Source organism: Candoia aspera, chromosome 1 (assembly GCF_035149785.1).
Source record: "Candoia aspera isolate rCanAsp1 chromosome 1, rCanAsp1.hap2, whole genome shotgun sequence".
In the NCBI taxonomy this organism is placed as follows: Eukaryota; Metazoa; Chordata; class Lepidosauria; order Squamata; family Boidae; genus Candoia; species Candoia aspera.
In genome coordinates, this window is record NC_086153.1 from 318,592,090 (window position 1) to 318,606,823 (window position 14,734).

The 14,734-nt window shown below is 41.2% G+C and overlaps 1 protein-coding gene across 1 annotated transcript in view; it reads right to left on the reverse strand.

The window, feature by feature from the left end:
• The window catches only part of SYNE2 (spectrin repeat containing nuclear envelope protein 2), a 263,282-nt gene extending 249,770 nt beyond the window's left edge, over positions 1–13,512 (reverse strand). Inside the window, exon 1 of the mRNA XM_063289046.1 lies at positions 13,424–13,512. The gene's annotated coding sequence lies outside the window, so the exon portion shown is untranslated. The remainder of the gene's footprint in view (positions 1–13,423) is intronic.
• Positions 13,513–14,734: the final 1,222 nt, after the last annotated feature.

Below are 14,734 nucleotides of genomic sequence, written 5' to 3' on the forward strand. Positions count from 1 at the left end.
GTCTACGCTTTGTTCCAAAACCAAAGATTGAGGAGAAACTGATAAATCTGGTGAAAAAAAGTTGTTCATAATGCCAGAATTTTCTTTGTGATAAAATGGAGAGACTCCGTAAGGAAACAACTTGCAACACAATAACACACAACCTGGTATTTTGCCCCATGAAGAAGCAGAACTTAAATGTTTGTTTGTTTTCTGGACTGGATTAAACTGGACTGGAGTGGATTCAACTGGAGGCCAGTTCTCTGTCCTCTGAATTACATTACTTTATCTTAATGATTGTTTTAGCGTTATTGAAACACCAATAATTTCTACAGTTAGTTCTGTTCCACTTGATTCTCCAGAGAGTAATTATTTATGATCTAGCCAAGAATTCTGAATCACTTTACTTCCTTATATGGCCAGAGCTTTCTATATAAGCAAAATAATACTTTCAGCAATACACCGTTAATTTATAACAGAAGCCTGATGAGAGAAAACTTCCTTGGGAAATGTATAAGATTAGTTCAGGCTTTGTACAACTAGCCTTCAGTTGCTTTTTTAAATACTGAACAGAAACTTTGCTTCATTTTTTTTTTGACATACTGGAAGAATCAGGAACATGAAATTCCTGCAAGCACTTATTGTGCACAAACAAGTTTTCTTATTCCGTTATTATTCCTAAACTGATCTATATATGCAGCAGGAGCAGATTATTTGCTTTTTCTGGACTGTACCATATCATTAGGCCCCTGAGGAAGAGAGGACTGAATGTCTGAATGCTCCACCATAAACACATAAAAGAGATTATTCTAAAACCCTACTTCTTAATATGGTAATTATATACATGCAAGAGTTATTTTAATGAAAATGCATTTAAACCCATCAGTCACTGTATACTAGCTGCGTAATAGTAGAGTTCAGGGGAAACAGCTGTATGTTGGAACTTATCTGGACAATAAAAAATAATGTGGTACAGCCCCTTCTGAACTCTAGCATTCCAAATTTCAACCACACAGAAACTCATTGTAGGGCTACTAACAGTATGCAACAGTTTAATAATATGTGGTTACAGCTGAAACATGCCTCGTAAAAATTAAGGCACCATATTGGATGTACTGTATATATTTCTCCGTCTCTGCAAGACAGATGTCTTCTTTTACCCATTTGATGAGTAGTGGTTTCATATTAAGAAAAAGAGAGTACAGTAAGCACTAATATATACATATTTGGTACAGAACACCATGAGCATCATGGTGTCATTGTGCAAAGAGTACAAATTACATCATTTGCATCATTTGCGTAATTACTTCCTGATATCATTTGCTGTCCTTGTCTCCTCCTCATGGTCACCCATGTATTAATAGAAATCACGAGAGATATCTAAAACATAAACCAATTCCAAAAGTTTTATCCAAGATACTTGGAAATTTTGATACCAGCAATCAACACTGTAGCTCAGCCTTCTCCAACTAGGTCGATGTCTTCCAGCCATACTGCCAGAGAGTTCTAGAAATTACCATTCCAATACAACTGGAAAGCATCAGGTTAGCAAAGCCGCCATGCCTGGGCACTATGGTCACACAGATGGTTATAAGACAGGGATACTCCAGCCTGCCTCAAAGGAAATTAAGGCTGCACAAATTGCTTCCTTTTTCTTCCTATCTACAATATTTTCACAGCAATTTTTGGAGATAGATCAGACTGAGAAGAACTAGCCCAAGCAACTTAGTACTGTAAGCTTAATGGTTGAATGGAGATTTGAACCTGGGTTTTGCCAGTCTGGAAGGAACACTGCAAACAAGACCTGACTGGTTATCATTTTGCATAAAGTTTGCCTGCAAGTCCAGTCCAGGAAAAGAAAAGTAATTGCACCACAGATATTATAATCTGGGTAACTATTTGGTATTAGCCCACTCTAAAACAAAGAACCTCTCTGTTGATACAACAAATAAAAGAAAGTGTGGGCTTAGGGGGGAGGCAAATATATTTCTAGAGTGTTAAACCTAATGGGCAGCTTAACTGGGACTATTATAGGGGAAGAAAAATTAATTTAGAAATCAAACATCAAAAGAGCAAGATGCTGATTCCAAAAAGTGAGAGAGCCTTCGTATTCCCTTATGTTTGGTTTGGAAGCCTGCCACCATTATATAAATAGACCCACTGCTGAAATCTCATAGAGGAAAAAGAAAAGGCCCAACTTGGCTTGTCCTGAAAATAACACACTGAAAGTTTCCCACAGCAGAAACTGAAAAATAGCAATAACAATATTGTGTTTATCACGTATTTATTTCTAAAACTTCCCTGCTGTTCCATTCCAAACAGCCTTTAAGTGGTGCATAAGAAAAAAAGATACCTAAAAAACAATACTGCTATAAAGGTACCAATTAACTTCCCTCCAAGGCTGCTGGATCCCAATTGTTTTATATAAGATGTACATATTTTTAAAAATCCTTCACAGTGTAGTATCTGGAATATGCAAGACCTGGGAAGTAAACAGACTGGATTCTCTGGCTAAAGTCACCATGGGCAAGAAGATTGTGAGCCTTCTCTGAGCCAGGGCTGTAGTTCAGTGGCAGACCCCCTTCTTTGTGTATAAATGCTAGTAGGCATCTTCAGATCTCGGTCGGAAGCTTTGGAAAGTGTTATCAACCCATTCAGACAATAGGAATCTAGAGGAATCAGGGGAAATTTGAATCCACTAATGTGTTTTCCACTTTCTTCCAGTTAAGTGAAGAGTTAATTACTAATATTACAACACACTTTGGAAAATTATACATTGGCAAAACCTTCAGATCACCCCTGACACTTGGCAGGCAGGCCTTCTCTGACTGGATCAAACAAGTGTGTTTTCCAAATGTGAGATAAACTCTATGGAGGTTTATTGCACATTCTCTACAAAAGCCACAATGCATAAACCCTTATATAAATACATGTATAGAAAGAGAAACCATAATGTTGGGTGATTTGTTGCAATATATCTTACGACTTCTTAACATTTTAGTTAATTGTATGAGTTTTAGCTAATTAAAGCTGAATCTAAGAATAAAGGTATCCACTGTTTTAAACACTATTTCTGAAGCATGACTTGTATTTCCTTTATGGACATATTTGTTACAGCAAGCATCAACTTAGGAGAAGCAAGTGCTACTGTACAGAACACCTCTTGTGAAGTGGTACAATGCTGTCTTTCTAATTTCAGATTGACAGTTATTTGACCATGAGAAAGACAGAGAGAGAGAATGAGAGAGGAAAAACTATAAACTACTGCCCAAGAAATCAGAGATATCGTTTTAGCCTTTTAAAAGTGTTACCAAAGTTTTATCAATGAGCTTTAATCCAGGGCTGTCCTCAAAAACATGTCTGGAAACTGAAACTGGTGCAAAATGTGAAGGCCAGACTAATAATCCATGCAAGATACAGGATTCACATGATGCCAGTCCAGAAGATCTGCATCGGCTGCCAGTTGCCTACTGGTCATAATTTTAGGTGTTGGTGCTGACCTTTAAACCTTAATGTCTGAATATCACTTCCTATGAACTTGCCCAGTTACTTAGATCAACAGGAAGCTTTTCAGAAGATGCCCTGAAGCTCAGCTATCAAATATACTAGAAAGATTACTTCTCCTATGTGGCTCTCAGGCTACAGAATGCTCTCCCCAAGAAGATGTCCCCATTCTCCTAGAATTGAGGAAGACAGCTAAAAGACATCTCTTTTGCCAAGCTTTTAATTAATTATTTTGACTGCTGATTTTAAATTTGGTTTTGATTTTAATTGTATCAATTTTATTATTTACAGTCTCTATTTTTAACTGCTGTAAGATATTTTGAGTATTGGCATAAACAAAAAGGCAGAATAGAAAATCAGAAATAAATTAAAATAATCTTATACATTATGCAGCAATAGGGATCCTTTCAGGAAATACTGGTTTGGACTAAAATGAATTGTAGACTAAAAGACCTATAAAGACCTACACTGTGGAAAGCTGATAACAGACTGTGGAGTCCTTGGTGTTCCCTGAGCTTGGTTCTTTTCTTACAGATGTTTCATTACCCAACTAGGTAACACCTTCAGTGCTAGAATGAAGTGGGGTTTACTCTTGGTTTATATACTGTGGCTTGCCCTGTTGGTGCTGGTGGAGGTGTCGTTTTCTCCTTGGTAGTTCCTTGATTAGGCTGTCATTTACTGCTGGATGGTTTGTGTGCGGTGGTAGTTCCTTGACTGGGGTATTGTTTATGTTTGATTGTTTGTCTGGTGCTAATCCTGGTGTTAATCCCTGCTTATTTGGGTGTTGATTGCTCGCAAGGAAGTGTTCTGGTCTTTTTGTTTCCTTTTTAGCTTTTTTGACTCTTTTGAACAGTGTGTAAATGTTTATCTCTATAATAGTCTGATAACAGACTGTTAACAGACTATAAATTCTGTGGCAGAGCTGTGCTCCACCTTTTGTAAAGCTCAAATCCAGAGCAGAATATGGCAAATAGGTGTGTGGTGGTGGGAGGGGCATTATTGATTTACTGAGCTCCAATAAACTGCTATAAAAAGTTCCTTGACAACTGGAATTATTAACTTATCTTATTAATTCAGTCAAGGCAGAATAGGGGTTTCCAATTCACCCTGTCTCCTATTAAAATTCTATGCAGAGCTTTGCTTAAATGTTTGTGCATTGGCCATGTCTGATGCACTGGGGTGTGCAATTAAGCGAGTGATGAGTTTAAGTTACCTTAGGGCCAAACTTAATAGAGGTATTTCTGTGACACCTTGCGGCCAGAATTAGTAGAAATATTCCTAATGAGTTAAAAATATGCAGGGTGTCTTGGGGTCAATCCTCCTGGAGATGTTCCTGGGGCTAGAATCGGTAGAGACATTCCTATCAATTTTGATAGAGCCTGGTACTGACTGATAGGCTCAGGATGCCAAACATGGGAAACCCAGAGGGGTGTTTCTGGGCATTGTGCTAATTGATAGACCCCAGTACAGGATCCACTGTAGTTGTGTGAACAGAGAAGAAAGAATGTGCAGATATCCCCCAGCCCTAGGGTAGGCACAGCACAGTTGGCTCATGCTTAACTCATATTTAATTCATGCTCCCAAATCAAGTGAAACAGGCTACCCTTGCTGACCATCACAAGGGAGGCTTAGGTAGTTTTGGAGATGAAGATTCAGTGACACTAATGCAGAAGGAAGGAAGGAAGGAAGGAAGGAAGGAAGGAAGGAAGGAAGGAAGGAAGGAAGGAAGGAAGGAAGGAAGGAAGGAAGGAAGGAAGGAAGGAAGGAAGGAAGGAAGGAAGGAATAATTTTTCTGGAGGTGGTACCAACACACAGGAGACAGCATTATCCAAAGAATAATACAGTGCATCCAACCCACTTTGCAAGCAAGTTTTTTTTTCCCCACCAATAAGGCTATAAAGCTCAGTCAAGCTTCCAACTGAGTTGAGAAAACAGTATAAAAAATGAAAAAAACAATTAAATGTATTAATTTTTAATACTGATTAATTTTAAAAAAGAGGGAGATGAAAGCACATTCAAGGGAAAAAATAGGATTGGATTTCAGAACAGAGAGGTCTTGTTGTTAATAAAACAATAATAAAACATAGCCAACCATGGAAAACCTGTTGGGGATGCACCATATAACAATGAAGGATGACCTACTTCTCCATTTTCCTTTGTATCACTCCTGTGGGTACCCACAGCTCTTCAGTTGAAATGTTTAATGCTCAAGCAAAGATTCTTTCGGTTTCTCGTGCTCAAAAAGATAGCAAGACAGGAGGAAATGAGAGATTGGCAATTAAAACACTGCTAACTTGGCAAGCAGATGAGTTAAGAGAAACAAGGAAAACCAGCCTTTTTTTTTTTTTAAAGAAATGCACCCATTACCATTTTATTGAGAGTGTTTCACACACATTGCTCACTTTGGCCTGGCTGTTTCATTAGTGGAATTCTATCTTGACAAAATCACAAAGGAATATAATGAAAGTATAACATGCATTTGCAACTATTTACTTTTTGTTTCCTTTCTGACTGCTGAAATGGGACAAGAAACCATTAAATTTTAAACTGCAATCTCTTCAGAAAGGACTTCTCTTACACCCAGTAAGTTGCCATGGATCTTGTGGGCAGGGAAAGAAAGGTCTGGAAATCTTTAACTAATTCTGATGATTTTCTGGTGAGGGCAGAGAATCTCAGGGTGATCTATGGACCAGTGGGAATTTAGATGCTCCATTCATATGGAATAGTAGCACGACATGCCTTTTTACGACAGGTTTACATTTTTCTGATGATGGAAATCAAGCATGATTTCAAAAGAGCACAACATCATGTGTCATCACTTGTCAGTCTCAAGTTCAAATACTGAAGGAGAATGAATGATAAACCTGACAAGGTGAATACTGACAAAGGCTACTATTGCATACTTATCAGACTAGAAAGGCCAAAACCATGTTTCTTAAAATATGGGTTATAAATGCTCTTTGGTTTATAGGAAAAAGTTTATTTGTGAAGTGATTTCAGGAAGTATTGGGTCAGCCATAAAAATAAAGTCTGAGAATATCTGTTCTAGGAGAAGGGCTGTAGCTCAGTGAAAATGTATATTCTGTATGGAGAAGGGCCCTTCCCTAGTCTTTGGCACCTCCAGGTAGATTGGGATGGACTCCGATCTGGAACTGCAAAGGGCACCTACACCTGATGCTGTCCAGTTTTGTTGGACTGCAGTTCCTATCCTCCCAGTCAACACAACTGTCAGCCATACTGACTGAAAGTGATGGAAGACAACAGTTCAACACATCTGGAGAGTACTAACATCAGGAAGATTGACAATATATCATTCAGCTGAACAATACTTCAGATCTGATTCTAAAAAGATGCTTCAGGATATTGGTGGATCAATGTTGCATCAATCCAGAACTCTTTAAAACAGCTGCATCCCTTCCCAAGGATCATGTGGCAGCTGCAATGAGAAGCCATGCAATCCCAGGAAAAATATGTGACTGCTTTAAAAAGTTGTAGAAAAGTGTTAGGTTTGTGCTGTTTGTCCTCTGAAGCAGCTTTTCTAAATTATCACACAGCCCTTATAGATAAGAGTGGTTAGATAAACCAATGGTCTGTCTCAGATATGCCAGCTTTCTACCTTCCTATAGCAGTCCTGTAAATGTTCTTGAGCAAGCTACATATGCATAGTGACAACCTGATGCACATGATGTCACTTACCCCTTGTCCATGGCCGTCTCTGATTTTCTAACAAAATGGGGAATCACTTACTTTGGTCCTCTTACAGCAAGAACGTTCTGCGTCCCATAAGAGAAAAACTCATGTCTAAAGGCTGTGTGTTTATCAACTTAATAATAATCCAACCTATTTACTCCCAAATATTAGCCATTCCCATGCACTAATCTGATCTTCCAAAAATGAATGCATTCAAGTACATCCCATTTACAGAAGTAAAAGGAAAATGTTTGAACCAATAAAGAGATGTTAGCATGATGAATGGAAGCTCAACAAGCTACACCAGAGCATGAGATTTATCTTAGACAGTAACCTTCACTCTTCAGAAATGCCAGTTCCTTCTTTGATATTAAAAAACAGTTCTAATTCTCACATAATACTAAGCCATAATTTTTAAATCATGAATTGTACAACAAGCCATTATGGTTTGGTTCACATAATGTGCTAAGAATAATTGATGGGCTTGCACATCATGCCAGTACAAAAACAAGCAAACCACACTGTGAAAGTATAAGAACTATACCATATATGTGAACCACACCAGTGAGCAAAGCAAGATGTGCTCCGAATCTTTAAAGCAAATCATCATCATCATTGTAGTCATCTTCACATAATGTGGGCTTCTTCACATAATTAGAGTCTAGCTCAGGGTAGGGAACCTAGTGCCTTTTATAGGTTTGGAACCACAGTCCATTGCCATTGGCCACGCTAAAGCTTAAAACCCCTGAAAGGACACCAGGTTGTTTACTTCTGATGTAGTTCCCTTCAAGGTATTCTCACTCCTATTCAATGAACAGAAATGAACTAAACTGGCAGGTGAATTTTCCTGTAGCGGGGGCAAAATATCCAGCTGAACATGAAGGCCCAACTTTGTCCTCTGTGACAAATCCTGATATTTTGGATATGACACAATAATACCACCTAAAGCATCTAAATTAATTTCAGAGGCCTGAAGAGAAGAATCAATATTTTGTTTTCAAAGTAAGTTTCCCATAAAATCATTTTCTACAATGACACATCTAGTGAAAACCTTTTTGAAGTGCTATATCTTGCCCTCTGGAGCTGAAGAATTTCATTGTTTCCTTTTCTTTTTCTCTAGCATCCCTGCCATCATTGCTAGGTATGCATCCTGATGATAAATGGCATGAACAACTAATCCCATATCCCTGCTTCAGTATTTTCAGTAAGTTGGATTGCAGAAATCAAAGGCTTAAACTTTTCATGGTGGGAAATAATCTCCTGTTAATCACTGCAAGGTTATGCTTGCAATGCCTTCCATGCCCATTGTACCAAAGGTTGGGATCAAGGTGAACAGCTTTAACCATGGTTTAGAACCATGGTTTATTGTACACTTGCTTGCAACAGCCACAGCTTCACATGCTATCCAAACCTGAGTGGGGAGATAAGATATAGGAGAAGTGGGAGTGGGCGCAAACTGATCCTGCTACAAGTATGGCCCACCTGCATTTCTTATAGAACATAAGAAACTCTTCAAGATAAATATGGGATTGGGAAAAATTAGCTCTTCTCCATTTTAAGCAGAGCAGCCCATATCGTGTCATCATATGCTTGCTTATTTAGGCTTCTAATAACAGAGTGCCAGCTACCGCAAGGATGGCTGGGATATCAGGTGGAGAGGGAGTCAAGGCAGACTTACAGAAATGTAACTGCTGGGCTATCTTGATCACAGTTAGCTTAAACAACAGAAAATGCACTGAAGTTTACGAAGTTTGATTATAGAGTACAGTTATATTTTGGTTAAAAGCTTAATGATCGTACAGTTGACTATCTTTTTTCATCCTCTATCTTTAACTGCACATCAGTATGAAGGTTTTTCCTTTCACATAATCACCATGCCAAAAACACTTCCTCTGCTAAGTTTCTGCATGTCAGATTGCCCTTAAAGACACATAAGCAGGGACTGAGAAAATGCGGATCGAAGACACAGAATCAGGAAATGTGCAAATGTGAACCCTGGTATTTTTGAAGTGTGTGCAGGAGAGCAAACTACAGCAATTTACTCTCATAATTTAAACTGGAAGGGAGAATTTAGGATTTGCCTCAAAAGAAGCTAAATCATGGTCTTTACATAGGTTCATTCTCCCCGCCCCAACTCCCCAATGTTACTTCTTTAGTTCAGCACAAGCCTAGGTAAGCACTCCAGCTCCAACATTCTCCATTTAGGCAGGACCTTTACGCATAACGTAGAATCGTAGCAGGAGATATATGCCAATTCAAGTAACTTTGCCAACTGTATGAAGAATTCAAAATCTGAGTGGGTGGGGCAAGAGGGAGGCAAAAGGATGAACATTAGCAAACTTTGTTCCCTTCAGCTTTGGAAGACAAAGAACACAAGGCAGCAGCTAGTGAAGTAAAAGCATTTTAAGATCATTAGCTCATATTTTTCCAAGTGTTCTCTGCTTCTTGAATGGCTGCACTATATTGGCATTTGAAAATCTTTTCAGAATCCAATCCATAAATACTGTACAGCTTTCCAGATTATGGTTTCAAAGTCAGAAATGAGCTGTAGGTTGCGGAGGGGTATTATTATTTTTCTTTCTGATCCTTCTCTTTCACCTATAAGTCCCACCCACTTCCACAGTTTCATGTCACATCTGTAGTCAAGCCCAATTCTGGATAGAGTTAATAAGGGTTCCCTCAACCATGATGGAATCTACAATCTACAATCCACAATTTCAAGTTCTGATTTGAGGGCAACCCTGGTTAGCTCTGATTGTCATTGGTCCCAATGTAGACCCATAGCACTAAGCAACACATTTGTTGTTGTTTATTCGTTTAGTCACTTCCAACTCTTCGTGACTTCATGGACCAGCCCACGCCAGAGCTTCCTGTAGGTTGTCAACACCCCCAGCTCCCCCAGGGACGAGTCCGTCACCTCTAGAATATCATCCATCCACCTTGCCCTTGGTCGGCCCCTCTTCCTTTTGCCCTCCACTCTCCCTAGCATCAGCATCTTCTCCAGGGTGTCCTGTCTTCTCATTATGTGGCCAAAGTATTTCAGTTTTGCCTTTAATATCATTCCCTCAAGTGAGCAGTCTGGCTTTATTTCCTGGAGGATGGACTGGTTTGATCTTCTTGCAGTCCAAGGCACTCTCAGAATTTTCCTCCAACACCACAGTTCAAAAGCATCGATCTTCCTTCTCTCAGCCTTCCTTATGGTCCAGCTCTCGCAGCCATATGTTACTACAGGGAACACCATTGCTTTAACTATGCGGACCTTTGTTGTCAGTGTGATGTCTCTGCTCTTAACTATTTTATCGAGATTTGTCATTGCTCTTCTCCCAAGGATTAAGCGTGTTCTGATTTCCTGACTGCAGTCAGCATCTGCAGTAATCTTCGCACCTAGGAATACAAAGTCTTTCACTGCTTCTACATTTTCTCCCTCTATTTGCCAGTTATCCATCAAGCTGGTTGCCATAATCTTGGTTTTTTTGAGGTTTAGCTGCAAGCCAGCTTTTGCACTTTCTAAGCAACAGATACAGGAAAAAAAAGAGGAAGATTCTAGTTCCTCAAGGTTATGAGATGGAGGTGGTACAAGAAATGATGAAACGACCTATTCACAGGAACCTTCAACTCTAGAACAGAATGAATAATACACTTCGCAACAACCTTCTCTGGCATAGTAGCTTTCAGATATTTTGGGTTTAGTATTCCCATCCACATCACTTCCATCTCACTTGACCTTATAGTATCCAATAATTAGATGTCTCACCTCTTGACATTTTAGTCAACATCTTGAGCATGATGAGAATGCTTCACAGTATTAAGGCCCATTGATTTCAAGAGATTTACTTTATGTATGACTAAATCCAAGATTCTATCTACTTGCCTCAGTAATTCTTATAACAGCTCCAAATGGTGGGACATAGTTCCTATTTATGAGAGAGGGAGGAGTAAAGTTGAAAGAGAGAAGCATTTATGGCACTCATCATGTAGGTAAGATTTCAACTGGAAACAAAAATGAATTACCACGTGTGGTTTCTCATGCTCCATCATTACTAATTGTTACTGAAGTCCTACAAAATAATTTATACTGTACTTTCAAGATTTCTGCTGAATCAGCTCTAGTGTCTAATTTTAATGCTTGGAAAAATTAAAGGCAATTTTAAGAAAGGCTGACAGAAGACAGGATGGTTTGACACTATCACCAATGACACAACAGGAGTTAATTCAAAGAAGCAGTTGCTGACAGACAGCCTTAGCAATATGATGTCAATGAGGTCATGAGAGTTGGAAGCGACTGAACAAAATTAACTATTGATTTGTTATTAATTTGCTATTATCATCATATGATTTTATTTTTGTAAGACATCTTGAAAGGGCATTTGTTGTCATTTATAATCTGATTTGTAGCCACAGCTGCAGTGAAATAGGATTCTTGGTTGACCAGTACTGCCTCCAGTCCATGTTAGCAGTAGCTGCCATAAAGTATTTTTGCACCACCATCTTTTTACATTGCCTATATTTAATTTACAACAAATTCCATCTTAATCCAGTTTGCACTACCTCCCTACAAGAATTAGATCCAATGGGACACTGTCTGACACAATTAAAGATAACCAGTCCCATACACTTAGCAGTTATATTTCTTGAAATGTTTGCTGGAAAGGGTCTGCTATTAGAATTCAGCTGCAATCCACTTTGTCCCCATGACTGCACTTTTGTTCCCCAAGTATTTTTCCAAGCTAAATCATCTTTACAATTTCTAATCTGCATAAAACTCAGCAATGTCACATTTTTTAAATTCCATCTTTCAGCAAGTAGCAAACTAATCTGTATCTTCCTTTAAGTCAATCTTTAATCCTCTGTCTACTTTGTACAGCATTTTATTGATTATGAATATGCATATTTGTTGCTACCTGCAGCTGATTTTATCTGGATTTTGTAAGCAACCAAGAAACAGTACTCCTCCTTGAAATATAGGATAAAAATTATTAAACTCGTTAATGAAATACAGCTATGCTTTGGTAAGATTCCTGTACTTTGACCATTTCAAAACAAAACAAAAATACTCTTTCACCACCACCACCACCACCACCTCCCAAAGAAGTAGAAACATGGGCCACCATACAGTCCCCTACTCCATAGCTGATTGTCGCTAACAACTGTATTTTTATGGGCTTTTTCTCAATCATTCCACACTTTTAAAACTCTCGATTTCCTCTGCAACTCCCGCCTCCAACTCTTCCGACGCAAACAACAGCATCCAGCTCAAAATGTCACAGAATTCTTTGTTGCTTCTGGTGCTTGGTTTGCTCCTGCCGGCTATCACAGTTCAAACCTACGTCGGTTTCTTTTTTTAACTCAGAAGTACAGTATAGAGCAAGCGTGCTCAGCAGAGTAGCCCCGGGCTGCATTTTCGGAGCAGGGGAGCAGGTTAAATAAAAGATAGGAAGAAAAAAGAAAGTGGAGTTGACACCTTCAGGAGAACAAAGGCGGCTTCAGACAACAAAGGCCGCCAGGTAAAGCAACCAGCCAATAAAATCCCAGGCGCGAGGAGGTCGCCCAGGGAGGGGCGGAGGGGGCGATCAGGAAGCGAGGGAAAAGGTCTCAGCCTAGAGAGGGCGGTCCCATCGCGGGTCGCACCGTGGCCCCGATCCCCGCAATCCTAGGTCCCAGCCAGGCGGAGGGAAGGAACGGAACTTTCCAAGCGCGGCGAGAAACGCACGCCGCGGGAGGAATCCAATTTTTTTTGTTTCTTCTTCCTCCCCCTGTCACTCAAGCAAATGGCTCCTTTCTTTTGCAAGCTAATCTTTCCCGCCCAGGCTTGTTTGGCTCCGCTCTCGGGAGAGTTTAGCAGCAGCAGCAGCAGCTCTCTTGCTGCCCCGCACCCCGCCCCATAGGTGTGAAAGACGGGCTTCTTTCTATCCATTTTCTCATTCCGCGACGCTTTAGCAAGCGAACTCGAATAACAACAACAACAATAAAAACCAGCAACATCAACAACAAAACCCCCTTTATTAGCTCAAGCAGGTCCTTCTCCTTGCTCCAGAAACTTGGCGGGGGCGGGCGCGCAGGACCTCCCACCGCTTCCCCAACTCCAGGCAATCTACGCGGGAAGAGCGTTCTGCAGCTGTAACGGCGCTTCCTCGCCTCAGAAGCCCCCGCCGCGGCCGCTGGCGTAGCTACGAACGGGCATCCCCGCGCTGGGCGGCGGCGGAAGCCCTCTTTCACTCTCCCTGGAGAACAAACGGAGAGAAAGACTCACTTTTCTTTTCCGCGCGCGCTGCGATCCAAAATCTGCAGGGGGCAGCCGCTCCAGATCAGCTGGGGGGAGGTGGATGACGCGAGGGGAGGGAGCGAGGAGAAGACGGAGAGAGGAAGGGTCTCTGGCCGGCCCGCTTGGATCCGTCTCCCTCCTCGCAGGATCCCTGCTCTTCGACGCTCTCGCCGTTCCCCCGGGAGCTCAAACTCCGCCCCAGAGCCGCTTGCCCGGTCCGACCTCTTCGGCTCGGGCGCTACCGTGACCGCGTCTGATGTCGGAAGCGGAGATTGAGGCTCCCCGCCTCGCCCTCCCCCTCCTTGGCCGACAGCCCGCCAGGCCGCCCCCGGGAGAGGAGGAATAAGGAGGAGGATCTTCTCGCTCGCAGCCTAGCGCGACTTCTTTTCCACCGCCCCCTTTGGCCAAGCAAACAAACAAACAGCACGTGGCTGGGAGCGGGGAGGCCGGCCAGGGGAAGCGCGAAGAGCACCTGTTCTGTCCAGCGGAGAGGGCCCTTGGGCTGCTCGGTCCCAGGCAAATGGGAGCCGGTCCCACTGATAAGTGGGGTTAGTTAAGAGAACATCAGGTCGGCGAGGAAGATGGCGCGAGCAATCAACTTTCCCTCAGGCAGGCGCGGCGTGACGGGACTAGCGTGCTGGGGTTTAAACCGGGTCATCCTGTTTCTCATCAAGTTGGAAATCCCGCGGGAGTAAATTTCTGCAATCGGGAAGGTGACAATGACAGGTGTACAAATTAGCTTGGGGTCGACCTACATTCTCAATTCACTTCGGATAATTCGCTCTATTAGAATGAATTCAGAAGCTCCAGTCGAAGCGGGATGGTTCCATTCAGTTTTCTGAATCAGTTGCGTTCAAAAGCATGTGGGTGTGCACAAATCCCTATTTTTTCGTGGAATCAGTTCGGAAGCATCATCCAAGTTTTGCACAGCCTTAGATTACGGCTGAGTGCTTCAAAATCTGAGCAAATTATCTTCACTCAGGTGAATACAGACAAATGAAATGTAGCTGCCAAAAGCAGCTGCCAATGGGCTGGAACTGTAAGCCGCTTCCCTTAAATTAATCTAGAGTCCCACTTTTTTTTGACTAAGGAGGCTTATTTTGAATTTTGAAAGACGGCAGCGGGCTCACTCACAAAATGAATGCCTTGGGGAGCTGATCAATCACAAAATGGCGCAGTCTGTAACATTCCACCCATGTGAGAGCACCTTTGGCTCCAAAGTGCTGTTGTGGTGGTAGGATTTTGGTTTTGTGTGGGTTTTTTAACATTTTTTTTTTCATTCTATTCAATCGTGTCCGA